Source organism: Mustela nigripes, chromosome 2 (assembly GCF_022355385.1).
Source record: "Mustela nigripes isolate SB6536 chromosome 2, MUSNIG.SB6536, whole genome shotgun sequence".
Lineage (NCBI taxonomy): Eukaryota > Metazoa > Chordata > Mammalia > Carnivora > Mustelidae > Mustela > Mustela nigripes.
The window spans coordinates 53,165,608-53,177,839 of record NC_081558.1 but is presented as its reverse complement, the minus strand read 5'-3'; the positions used below and the strand labels follow the sequence as shown (position 1 = coordinate 53,177,839).

The 12,232-nt window shown below is 46.2% G+C and overlaps 1 protein-coding gene across 3 annotated transcripts in view; it reads left to right on the top strand.

The window, feature by feature from the left end:
- Positions 1 to 651: 651 nt before the first annotated feature.
- The window catches only part of VGLL4 (vestigial like family member 4), a 154,546-nt gene continuing 142,965 nt past the window's right edge, over positions 652 to 12,232 (top strand). The window contains exon 1 of one of the 3 annotated variants that reach the window (XM_059390342.1): positions 652 to 987. The gene's annotated coding sequence lies outside the window, so the exon portion shown is untranslated. Of the gene's footprint in view, positions 988 to 1,983; positions 2,068 to 4,679; positions 4,700 to 12,232 lie in introns of those variants that run through there. The other 2 variants (XM_059390343.1, XM_059390344.1) reach the window with 2 other exon arrangements.

Below are 12,232 nucleotides of genomic sequence, written 5' to 3'. Positions count from 1 at the left end.
TAAAATGGAACTATTAATACCTGTCCTGCTACCCAGGGGTGGGGGGCTAAGATCAAATGAAGTAATATGTTGTGATCTGATATGATCAGATTAGGTCACAGATGCCATAAGAGTTTAAAAATGGCAAAGCACCCCCTCTTCTACACCGCCCCCCGCCCCCGCCCCAGCATTAATGTAAGCTGGTATTTCTTTTTATTGCCTCTCAGCAGAGCCTTCTCCCAGGGAAAGCCCTATAGTAGCAGGAGCTCCTAAAAACGACCCAGGTTTGAGAACAGCCAGAAGGCGAGCAACCCGAAGCCATTTAAAGCAAACCAGAGGAAGTCCAGTCTCTGACTATTTATTTTATGAAGTTAGCGGCTGGATATGTTAAGCAAATGTTTTCTTAATTGTGGCAGTACGAGAAAACAATGGGGCAAGGGCTGCCGGAGACCGGAGTATCAGGCCTCCACCCCCTCTAACCCCCCTCCCCCCAAATCTCTAGAGAATGACAGGAAAAAATTAAAGACAGGGCTTTTCTTTTCGTGGTCACATGTCTACGCTGCTGCTGTAATGAGAACCTGCACCAATTAGAAATGTTTCACCTCCTCCCCTCTGCCCCTCCCCGGGCACATTTCAGAGCAGCCGGGGTTGTGGACTCCTGGAGTTTGCCAAACACAGCAAACACTGCTGTGTGAGCGGCTGGAAGGGGCTCTTTCCACTCCCACCTCCCTCCCTCCCTCCTCCGCTCCCTCCCTTCCACACTGTTTTCATTTACTAGGACTTCCTCCTCCGGGCGAGGGAGGGGGAGGAAAGACGCTGCTGGGCGCCTGGGGCGTGAGTGCGTGTGAGAGAGAGAAAGAGAGAGAGAGAGAAGTGAGTGGTGGAGGTAAAATGCTGTAATGGGAGGAAACCGAGCCGCTTCTGAGTGCCCGGGACTGCAGCGGCCGTTCTGATCGAAGTGGCACCTGAGCACACACTTCCCCGAGCAAGTGCGACCTGTACTTGCAGGTACGTGTGGCCGCCGGCCTGTCTGGGCAGTCTGGCTTGGGTGTGTGGTTAACGATAGAGTGAGGCAGCGGTCCAGGTCGGAGTCCCGGGGAGCTGGGAGTCCGGGGTGTGCGGGAGGCACCCGTGTGCGCTGAGGTCCCGCGGTGAGCCGGGTGGGAGCGCCGGTCCCCGGAGGGGTTGGACGCCCTGGCAGCGGCTGCTTCTCGAAAAGAGGACGGGTGCGGGTGTGAAGCCGAGGGCAGCCGTGGTGCTGCAGGTCATGCTCAGAGGCTCTGGCACTTGCCGGCTGCGCGTGGCGGGGCAGGGGCGGCAGGTCCAGTGGGTGTGGAGTACGGCTCAGCCGTGGACGTTGGTGTCACGTGTACTCTGTCCATTGGTGCGTGGGCCCACTGTGTGCGTGTGGGGAACGTGCCTGGCCCACAGCAGCAGGCACCTGGGCGCGCACAACAGCTTCGTTTGTGCGTGTACACTCACACTGAAGGTGTTCCACCGGCTGGGCCTTGAGGGGCATAGATGTGTGTGAGATGCCGGGTCCTTGCACCCTCGGGACCTGGCGCCTCCTCCCGGGGGCTCAGCGCGGCTCCGGGCCCGCCGCGGCGGTTCCCCGCCCGAGCGCGTCCTCACCCGCCGGGTAGGTGAGAGCCGCCGCCGGGCGTGCGGCGGGCGGGGGAAGGGAAACGCGCCTCTCCTCGTTGCACGAGGCCCCGCCCCCGCCTCCCTGCCCGCTCACCTTGCCTCGGCCGCCCACCTGCTCGGTGGGAGGGGCGTGTCCGGGGGCGTGGTCTGGCGGGCCAGGCGGAGCCCGGCAGTGCCCGGCTGAGGGCGGGCGGCGCCTCATTCCAGGGATTCCTCGCGCTTCCGCGCTCGCGTCCGCCGGCTCCCGGCTCGGCGCGCGCCGCCCGCGTGTGCGTGTGGGTGTGCGGAGGGGGAGTCGGTGCGGGAGCGCGGGCGCGAGCGCGCCTGTGCGTCGGCGCGCCCTCGGAGTGCGCCCCGCGCGCCCGGCGGTCCCGCCTCCACCCCGCCGCTGCCCCCCACGGGGCCCGGCCGGCTCAAGGCGGGCGAGCCCAGAGCCGCCCCGCGGTGAGTGCAGGAGGACCCGGCCCGCGAGGGCTGGCCTGCGGGGGAACTCCGGGTGGGCTGACTTGGGCAGGACTGAGGACGTCCTCCTAGAGGGAGGCGGCGGCTGGTTTTCGCGGGGCAATTCGAGGCTCCGGGTTGGAGCCGAAGCTCAGGGACTCTTAGAGGGAGGTCCGGCTCCTGGGGGATCCCGCGAGCAAGGCGTCCTGGGAGTGCGAGGCGCGGCGCTGGGAAGGGGCTCGGCGCGCCATGTAGACGCTTGGTCCTGACCGGAGGCAAAGGAGGGCTGGGTGCAGGACTGAGGGAAGGGGCTGAGGATGGGCTGCTGGGACGGGTCTCTCTTTTCTCTTCCTATACTCCCTGACCCTCTCCAAAACAGAACGGCACACTCTTCCAGCACCGAGTGCAGGCCTCAACGAAACGCAAACGTCTTTTCCTTTTTTTTTGTTTTGCTTAAAGTCTCCTTTGATTCCTGACACTGAGGCATTGAAATGTCTTAGGTTAGGATGACAGTACTTGCTGGGGCTATTAACTTAGTTTCTTTGCTCTTTACTGGCATATAGTCATCTATTTAATGTTGGAGATTTAAAAAATCGGTTTCACTTTGATCATTGGTGCTGTATGTTTGCTGGTTGTATTTCCTTCTTTGTGGTTAATAAGAACCAGCAGCCCCGGGGCCACTTCTAGCTTTTATCGCAGCTAGTTGCTCCCTCTGTTTGAAAGGTACTACCTTCCAATTTGTAGATTTTGCTAATCTTTTTCTAAATCCAAGAATAAAGGCAAAGGCTTGCATTTGTTTCCTCTGAACTTTCAAAGACAAAACCAAGAAACGATACTTTTCTATTAGTATTTGAAGGTCCGTTTGGCATACCATTTTAGCATACCAAACTTTAACTCTTTCCTCTAGTCCACTAACTTGCAATGTTCATTGTTTCCTCCTTGCCGCGCATGACTGTGAGGAGTAGCGTGGGTAGTTGAAAGAGAGCTTAGGGGTACAGCCTTATGGGGTACGATTTGAACTTGGAACAAGTTGTTTATCGTCTCTAAATCTCAATGCTTTAATTTTAAATAATGCATTTAGAAATACTTTCCTTTAGAAGTTTGTTGTCTTATACTCAAGACACAATTTTGTGTTGGTTGATTGGTTGATTGTTTTTCTTCTGTGTGTTTCCTGTTGCATCTGGCTGAAAATCATCTCCCTCATGGTAGAAATGATGTAAACCCCTCAAATAGTTATTTGATTTTCGTGCACGTTTAATCCCAGGCTGATTTCCCCTGCCACTGTTTTTGTCACAGTTTGGGGCAGCTTGCTTTTGCTTTCCATTTGGAAGCTAATGCAAACTAATTTTTATTTTGACCAAACACAATACAATTAAGAAGATAATTCTGCTATAAATAACCATGGACTACATTCCAAAACTGTGAATGTTGTAGTAAAAACAGCTCTGGCTTATTTCTGGAGATTTGATTTTAACTCCAATCTCTGTCACCTATTAAGTTTGTGACCAGAAGAAGTTACTTCTACTTACCCTTTGTATTTGATTTTCTTTCTGTGAGAGGGTAATAGTATTTGTTCCCAACATATCACAGAAGTTCAGGAATTGGAGGGAATAATGTGCTTTGAAAGTAGTTTGTATTATGTTATTATAGAAGCCTTTAAAGATTTGAGAGAGCTTCTTAATGACAGTTGTTGCCCCTTCCCCCAACTGATTTAGTACTATGAGTTTACCTGAAGAGTTTAACCGTTCTTACAGACATAATCATTATGAAACCAAAACTTTCACTTTCAGATGTTCTGTTTGACAAGAGTGCTGTAAGGGGAAATTCCTTTTAACTGCTTATGGAGTCAGCCTTGTTGAGAACCTTTGGTGGTTGCCAAAACAAATCCCAAGGAAGATTTTACTTTGTGTCTTTTCTCAGCATCTTTCCTGGGTAGTTTTGCCATGCAGGTTCTAGTTTGCCTTCCTGAAATATAAGTAAAGTAACTGTGACTTCATAAAATAATAAGAGTTGTAAATTCAGGAGGTAAAATTCACATACATTGGGGAAAATTTTAATGTAACTACAATTTCGACACTGTAGCAGTCTTAACACATATCAAGTCTGGTGTTTGGCCTGTGTTAGGTAAGCTCTTGCAGAACCTGGTGAGAGAAAATATTTGTGTGTTAAGTTTGTGCATAACTGAAGCTCATTTGTGATTGTTTTAGGGAGGCCATCTAAACTAAAGGTAATGAAGTCGATATGAGCCTAATAGGAGAGAAGAGGGAATGCTGCCAACAGTCTGTAGCCATTTAGATTCTGACCATGTTAAAACAACTACAGCAACAACAACTGCTTAGAAATTGGATTGCCACTGGGATGTCTGGGTGGCTCAGTCAGTTAAGAGTCTGCCTTTGGCTTGGGTGATGATCCCAGGGTCCTGGAATTGAATTCCGTATCGGGCTCCTTATGGGAAGCTTGCTTCTCCCTCCACCTCTGTTCCCACTGCTTGTGCTTGCGCGCGCGCCCTCTCTCTCTCTCTCTCTCTCCCTGACAAATAAATAAGATCAAAAGAAAGAAGGAAGGAAAGAAAGAGAAAGAAAGAAGAGAAGGAAGAAAGAAATGGGCTGCCAAATATTGAGTATAAACTGCCAAGGTAAGAAAAGCAAGAGCATAAGTGGGAGGTGCTGAAACCAGAAAAATTCTTGCTACCCGGGACGCAGTGTGACAGTTGCTTTGCAAAGGAGGAAAACCTTGTAAAATGCATTGTCTCATGCCTCAGGTCTGATAACCAGATACGGTGCCTCCTTGGATTTCTTACTTCATCTACTTACCAAAATTTATTTGGAATCCTGAAGCTGAACTTGCAAGACTTTCTCTGTCACTCTGCACATGCACTGAGTGGTGAAAAATACGAGTCTACCTAAGTGCACACTTCTCAGGCGAGGTCAGACAAGGCAAACTACTCTGACTTCTTGTTTCAGTTCTCACACTGTACTCCCTACCTGTGGTCTATTTAGTGCCATATTTTTCTCCTTTGGGGGCTTTTTGTTGGTTTTGGTGTTTACAGTGGCCCTCCCAGTATAGTGATCCCAGGAGCAAGGAGGCTGTGATGTGCCTTTTAGAAAAAATACATGGTGAAAATATGTGCATTAGATAAGCTTCATTCAGGCATGAATTATAGTGCTGTTGGCCATAAACGCAATGTGAATGAATCAGTAATAGATATCACATAAGGTGTCTTTAAACAGAAACACACCTAAAAGCAGGATTTGTTGATCAGTTGACAAAAATGTAACCAGTGGCTCAAAGGAACCTAACCATGTGCTTCCCCTAGGAGCAGTGGCTCAGTGTTCAGTAATTCAGCGTTCTTGAAGACTTTAGAGAGCATGGCTGCGTGAATGATGAGAATTGAGCATATATACTGATGCTGATAAGTAGAGTGCTTCCTAATGGTATAATGTGTCATGGGTTAGAAGGTTTTATCTAGGCTTTAATAGGCTGAGTTGAGATTTGGAACAGTGGACAGTTAGACTTAGATATTATGGGACGTATGCCACCTTAGACTTTGATACAAATTCATGTCTCTCATTCTTGGGGGTAAAAGATCCCTGAGAAGGATGCCTGGGTGGCTCAGTGTGTTGAAGATCTAACTCTTGATCTTAGCTTAGGTCTTGATCTCAGAGTTGTGAGTTTGAGCCCATTTTGGGCTCCACTAAACAAACAAACAAACAAAAAGAAACCCCAAAACAGACTGAGAGGAAGGGGGGACCTTAGGACTTGTGAATAGGAAATTCTAAGTTTCCAAATAAAAGAAATGGCTGGAACAGGCATATCCAGAGTAAATTAAAAAACCCAGCCAGTTTCCTTTATTTCATATGCTGTGCTGTAGGCCAGCATATGAGCCACCCAGGTGCCCCAAGGATACTGCATTTTATCTGACAGCAGTGTCAAAAAATGGTGGGAATCGGTAGTCTGCTCAGAAATCCAGACTTGAATTTTATTTTATTTTTTACTTAGATACATGTTAGTGTGGGCCCGTACAGTTCCTGGGGGATCCTTTGGGGGAGATAAGTAGACTTCAGCCAGCAATGAGGATTTTTTACCAGCACCAGGCAGTCTCACATAAAAGGTCAGGAAATATGCTGTAACCTAAGTTTAGTTGTGCAACATTGGGCTTGCTATATACATGACTCTCAACTGGCACATGACTTAGCTTTCATACTGTCTGTGCAGGTGTAGAGCTGACACTGATACCAAACTGTATTATAGGACCGGAGGATTTAGTTTCTGCATGGTAGCACTGCTTGGCAGCTCCTGTTGCCAGGGTCATCAAGACGACTAAATATCATATCCCGGGGGAGGGGCGGTCAAGGGGGTCCATAGAGCCAAGCCTTGGGCCATTTTAGCATCGGAAAACCTGAAGTGGTTGAGTTGAGCATTGGTTCAGGAGTTTCCATCCAGAGTGGTACCCTTTACTCAGCCCCCGCTGTCTGGGATCTCAGTCTCTATTGAGACGATGGGAGGTGGAGACCAGAAGTAGGCATAGCCGAGTTGATGGCAAACACCTGAGCTTACCTTGGTTCGCCATCTAACGAATCCCACTTTGGAGGACCAGAGATGGATGGCTGCCCAACCCGTAGACTGCCTCCTGCAGAGCTTTCATAGGAGGGGCCTTATATCATTATGAAAGGGTATAAGACTGTCCCAGCTTGCCAGGTTTTATTAGTTTTCTAGGATGGAAGGACTGCCATCAGCTGACTCTTATTCTGGGGCTTCTGTTTGAGATTGGTAGGCACCTAAAAGCCCAACTAGGGATTTTATACATATGTATTTTCAGTTCTCTGGAAATAAGCATAGAACGTTTAGGCATATTGTTCAGATTTAATACACTTGGCCTTGGAATAGATTTTCAGGAGTGGCTATGAGTAGAAGTGAGGAACCGGGTGTAAGTGGAAGCTGGCCAGGCCCTGACACGGTACTTGGTGGGGTGCTGTACATTAGGCAGTAGGGGTCAGTTACACATACCAGCTCTATGCCCAGGTGAGGAACATAGGCCTGGCAGAGGATCTGTCTGTTCATGCTTTCTTTGGCAGTATGACTTTTTCTTCTTCTTCTTCTTTTTTTTTTTTTTAAAGGTTTATTTGTTTGTCAGAGAGCATGTGCCTGAACAGGGGGAGTGCAGGAAGAGGGAGAAGCAGGCTTCCCGCTGAGCAAGGAGCTCAACCCAGAGCCCTGTCCCAGGACCCTGGGATCATGACCTGAGCTGCAGGCAGCTGCAGACCAACTGAGCCACCCAGGCATCCCGACAGTATGACTCTTGGAAGAGTGTTTTGAGTAAGGGTTGGCCTCTCTTTAGTAGTGTGGTGTATAATTTACAGTTGTGAGAAATACAAATAAGGAGCAGATTTGAAAATATCATTCACTGTTCCATAATAGTTATCCATGGGAGCTCAACAGCAGGTTCTCTTGAGTGTGACTAAGTGGAAACTGTCCTTCCTAATACTGAAGTCGTTTTCAGAGCCTGAAGCCTTGAGGGCTTCCCTTTAATTGCTCTGTAGCTGTGGAGCGGGTGGTGGCCAGGGTCACTAGTTCCGCTCTCAGAACCCGCTGACTGTGAGCATTTTTCCACCTGGCTTGCTTACCATTCCTGAGACTGCATGCCTGTCTCTCCTCAAAGAAAGTAAAATACGCCGTTTTCTCATTTGTAAGAGGGGAGGGTTGGTTTCCCTTTCCTCGCTTTAGAAACTGTGAAGTTATTGGCTGATGTATCTCAAGTTATAGGGGAGGTACACAGACTGGAAGTCTTGCCTTGGTTGATGATAGAAGGGGTTTCTTTTTGGGAAGGGAGGTATAGCTTAATAAAAAACTAAAAATAAATAACTGCTTTTCTCCAGAAGTCTTTATGAAAATCAGCTTAAGTGTAGTAAAAATAGCACGGATGGTGAGTCAGGGGACTTGGATTCTAGTCTTAGTTTCTTCAGGAAGTCACTTACGTTCTCGGCACTTGGGTTTTTCATCTGCAGAAGAATAGTAATAATCCTCTTTGGCCAACTTACGGCGAGAATCCAGTGAAATAATTTACGTGAGTGTGTTTTGGAAAAGCCTGTGCTTTACAGCCTTATGTGGTGGCCGGAGTTTCGTTGTATCATGTAGTCCACAGGACAAGTTTGTGACTTAGGAAGTGAGCAACATTATTGCCAGTTTCTTTAGGTGAGGGACCTTGGGCCTGGAGAGGTTAAATGGCTGACCCATACAATCAGGCTTAGGCTTGTAGAGCAAAGCCTAGAACAAAGTGGTGGTTGTTGACTGAACAAGTGAAAGTGTTAAAATAGGGCTCAAGTCCTGGCTCCATTGATTTAACAGATGGTAAAGTGTGAAAAAAAAAAAAAAAGGATCGCACAAACGAGATATTTTCAGCAAGAACATAGAGGAATGGTTGAGAATTGGGTGTTAATGGGAAGAATGTGTGTTGCAAGAAGTTAGTGGGGCATCAGCTGGACACACTATGGAGAAGAAAACAGTGAAGAGGGTAATGCTCATCTGTATGATGTGCCCAAAGTCATGCTTCCATGTGGCTGCCAGAACCTGGTGATGATTTGGTCTGAAATTTTATTTCAGTTGTCCTCCTCACTGAGATGGACAGCTGGCCAAATTGACCACAGTGTGATATATATTTCGTTTATGTTACTTCTGTAAGGTCTGGGTATAGTTTGTTTTGTTTTGTTTTGGATATAGTTTTAATAGAAATAGGAGATACACAATGAAAGCCTCTAAATTCTTGATGGCCAAAGGGCCATAATCCCCTGCTATGGTGTGAGGGTTCATACTCCTAAACTTGCCCTCCAGTTGTGCTTTATTAGCTGAGGCTGGTTTAGATTATCCCAGGAAGTGGCCCTGATTGCAGGGGATAGAGGGATAGAGCAGGACCAACAGGAGTTAGAGATCCTGATTAGCGTGCTTCTGGAAGCTGGAGGTGTCATCAGTATCTCAGGATAGTGATGTCTTCCTGTTTGTGTTTTTTGGCCAAGTGACAGTGTGGCAGGAACATCAGTTTGAATGTGCTTCTCCCCACTCCCACTGGTTTCCCGCCCTTGCTAGGGTGGTTGCTCCATGTTTTCCTAGTCTTCCCCAAATTAATATGTAGTCAGGCCACTTCCTGGCAGAGCCACGGAGTGAGGCAGGCCTGGTGCTGTAGCTTTCACTTGGGAAATCTCCTTAGAACATTTCTGTAACATGTCTTGAAATTCTGTTCTCTTGCCTGGAAAAAAAAAAATCGAATACACCCTGTGATTCTATTTCCAAGATAGGTGCTTTTGTCCTCTTGTTGATCAAAAAGGGACAGTTCTTTGTGGAAGTCCAAAATAATGGCATTCAGATTTATAGCTGAGCTTTTCATTCGCACTGAATGTCCCTACATTTCAGTAGCTTTAGAACTGATCTGTTATTCTCTATTCTCCACCTTAAGCTTTTTATTAGTTTTGGCAATAAGGGAGCTTGAAGTAAAGCATATGGGCTGGCAGAGAAAATACAGACCATTGCTTGCAAAATGAAACAAAATGTATGTTCTGTTTATGATGACTTATGGTCATATTTGTCAGTCATCCCCAGGAAAGGTAAATGGCTAGACTGGAAATGATTTGCAAGAGAGTAGAACACCTTCACAGGTGCACATGATGTCTTTTTCCAAAACCACTTTCTTTTCACTTGAATGATGTTATGTTTCAGGTGTGAGCATTTCAAGTGATTGCATTTTTGGTTACCATGATACTATAAAGTGGAAACCATCATGGAAAGGAGAACAAAGGAGAACGTGCTACTGGGATATACTTGGCTTTATTTTCTGGATGCTGCGTAATCTTTGGCAAAAGGTAGTAGATGATTTATGGTTCATAAAGGATGTATAATAAACCAGGCGTCCCTCTCCCCTGTGTAAGACCATTCAGCCTTGCACTGAGAATAAAGTCTCAGTTTGTCATACCCCACCAGTCACTACTTTGCCCCACCTTGTGGGCACCTTGTGTTCCCTGAACTGAGGTCATTCCCTCCAAATATCCAAGCCCAGCTTGGGTCTGTCTTGGGTGTTTTGCAAATGCTCTTTGTCTCCTTCCCACCTGCCTCCCTTTGCAAGACTAATTCCTCTCCTTGAGGTCTCAACTTTCCTTCATCTCAGAGACGTCGCCGTGTAAAGTGGTGGTCAGCACCCTTTTTCAAAACATTTACCATCATCATTTGCAGCTTATTTAATATGTTTGCAAAACTTTTGACAAAGATTATTTTAATACATATAAAGCCCATCCACTTCTTATAACACCCTGTGAAGGATAATAGGAATTCATATTCCCATTTTACAGACGAAGAAACAGACCCACAGAGGTAAAGTCATTTTCCAGGGACACGCAAATAGGAAGTGGCTGAGCCCAGTTCAAACTCAGATGGTTTGGTGTCTAAAGATCATCCTCTTAAATAACCACTATGCTAACTTGTCTCTCAGTGTGGTGTGACCCTCCATCAAACACTGTAACCATTGTCTCCCTCCAACTCCCACAACTTTACTAACATGTTTTTTTTTTTTTTTTAATTGCGTTGTGAATATTGTAGAGCTGTAAAACCCTTAAGGTTTTTTTTTTTTTTTTTAATTTTCATAAGGTTTAAAAATTTATTTTATTACTGTTTTCTTCCACCTGTATTTGCTTAGGTCTTTTGTGGCTAGATAGTTGCTGGCCTTCATCTCCCACCTGCATATATTGAACCAGCCCTATTGTCCTTCTCTCACACCTGGTTCCTGTCGAAGCCTCCTAACTGATCTGGTTCTACTGACCTCTCACTTTACTCTGTCATGTCAAACCATCTTCTCCAGAACTGCTAAACAAGGATCTCTCGTTAATATCAGATCACCAGCCTGCTCAGAGACTAAATAGTAGCTGCCTCTTGCCTACCATGTTCAGTGTAAACCTGTCCAGCTAGCCTTTGGCTTGTTCCTACAGCCACCCACATCGCGCTCACCCACACTTAACTTCTCCTTCTCTTAACCGGGACTCTCTGTTCTGACCAGAATGGTCTCAGTTTCCCTGTCTTGGGTTTTCATTCCTGTCTCTGCACCTTTCTTCAGGCTTTTGATCCAACATGACCGTACATGTAAGGATAAGACAGGGTCCTTGCGCCCAGGAGATACTCCGACACTGCGAGCCAGGTGAGTAAGAGAGGTCAGGGAGGAGCATGACAGCCTGAGGGAGAGAAATTAGGGAAGGAGATCTTTGAAGTGGCTTTTTGAAGCACACACATGTCTGCTCGAAGCAAAGAGTAAATGTTCACAAGGTATACTCTTCAGCTGACTCTGATCTCTTTTTTATCAGACAATACACATTCTGGTCTTAAACTATATCTTGTCTTTTATTCTCTTTTAAATGTGTCTGTTCGTTACCCCATTCCTTTAAAGAAATTTGTCTGTTAATCTATTCCTTATACTTTAGGTTCGCCAATAAGATCATAACTCCTTGAAAGCAAAGATTGTATCTTCTGTTTCTCTTTTACTTCTCCCGAGTACTTCCCTGAACTCAGGATAATTGTGTAATAAAAATTGGTTGGTTTCATTAAGTAAGGCTGCAGCAGATGGCAGGTGCCTTGTAGGTGAACCTTAAACACCTAATCCCTTACCTGCCTGCTTTGAACGTTAAGTTGCTTGGAGGTTTGGATTTCATGGTATCTGAGTAAACTTAAATATGTAATGTCCTATGATGCTAGAATTCTGCATCTACTTCTTTGCGTATTTGATGTTTCTGTGTTTTGGTATTTTGCTTCTGTGCGTAACACTTAGGTGTATAATTTTCGTAACTTAAGGGATATGTTAACGTGTATCTGTTTGAGGTTAGAATTTTCACCAGGTGAGAGGAGAGTTAAGATTGTGTGATTGGGATGGGTGTGTCCTTCACAAGCTTTGTCCTTCAGCTTCACCGGGAAATTAAGGAATTTGAGTCTAAATACTGTATTCTGGAGTAGAATGTTTATCAGCATTAACTTAATCAGAATAAAAGACTTTAAGTCCAATTCTTGCTTGAATAGGAAACTGACTTAGATGAAGAGAATATAACTGAGTTCTTGAGAGCTGAGCAAACCTTTTCCTGTCCTTCTGTTCAAACTATTTGCTTTCTTTACCTTTGAACAAGTTCAAAAGGCCTTACTCTCAAGA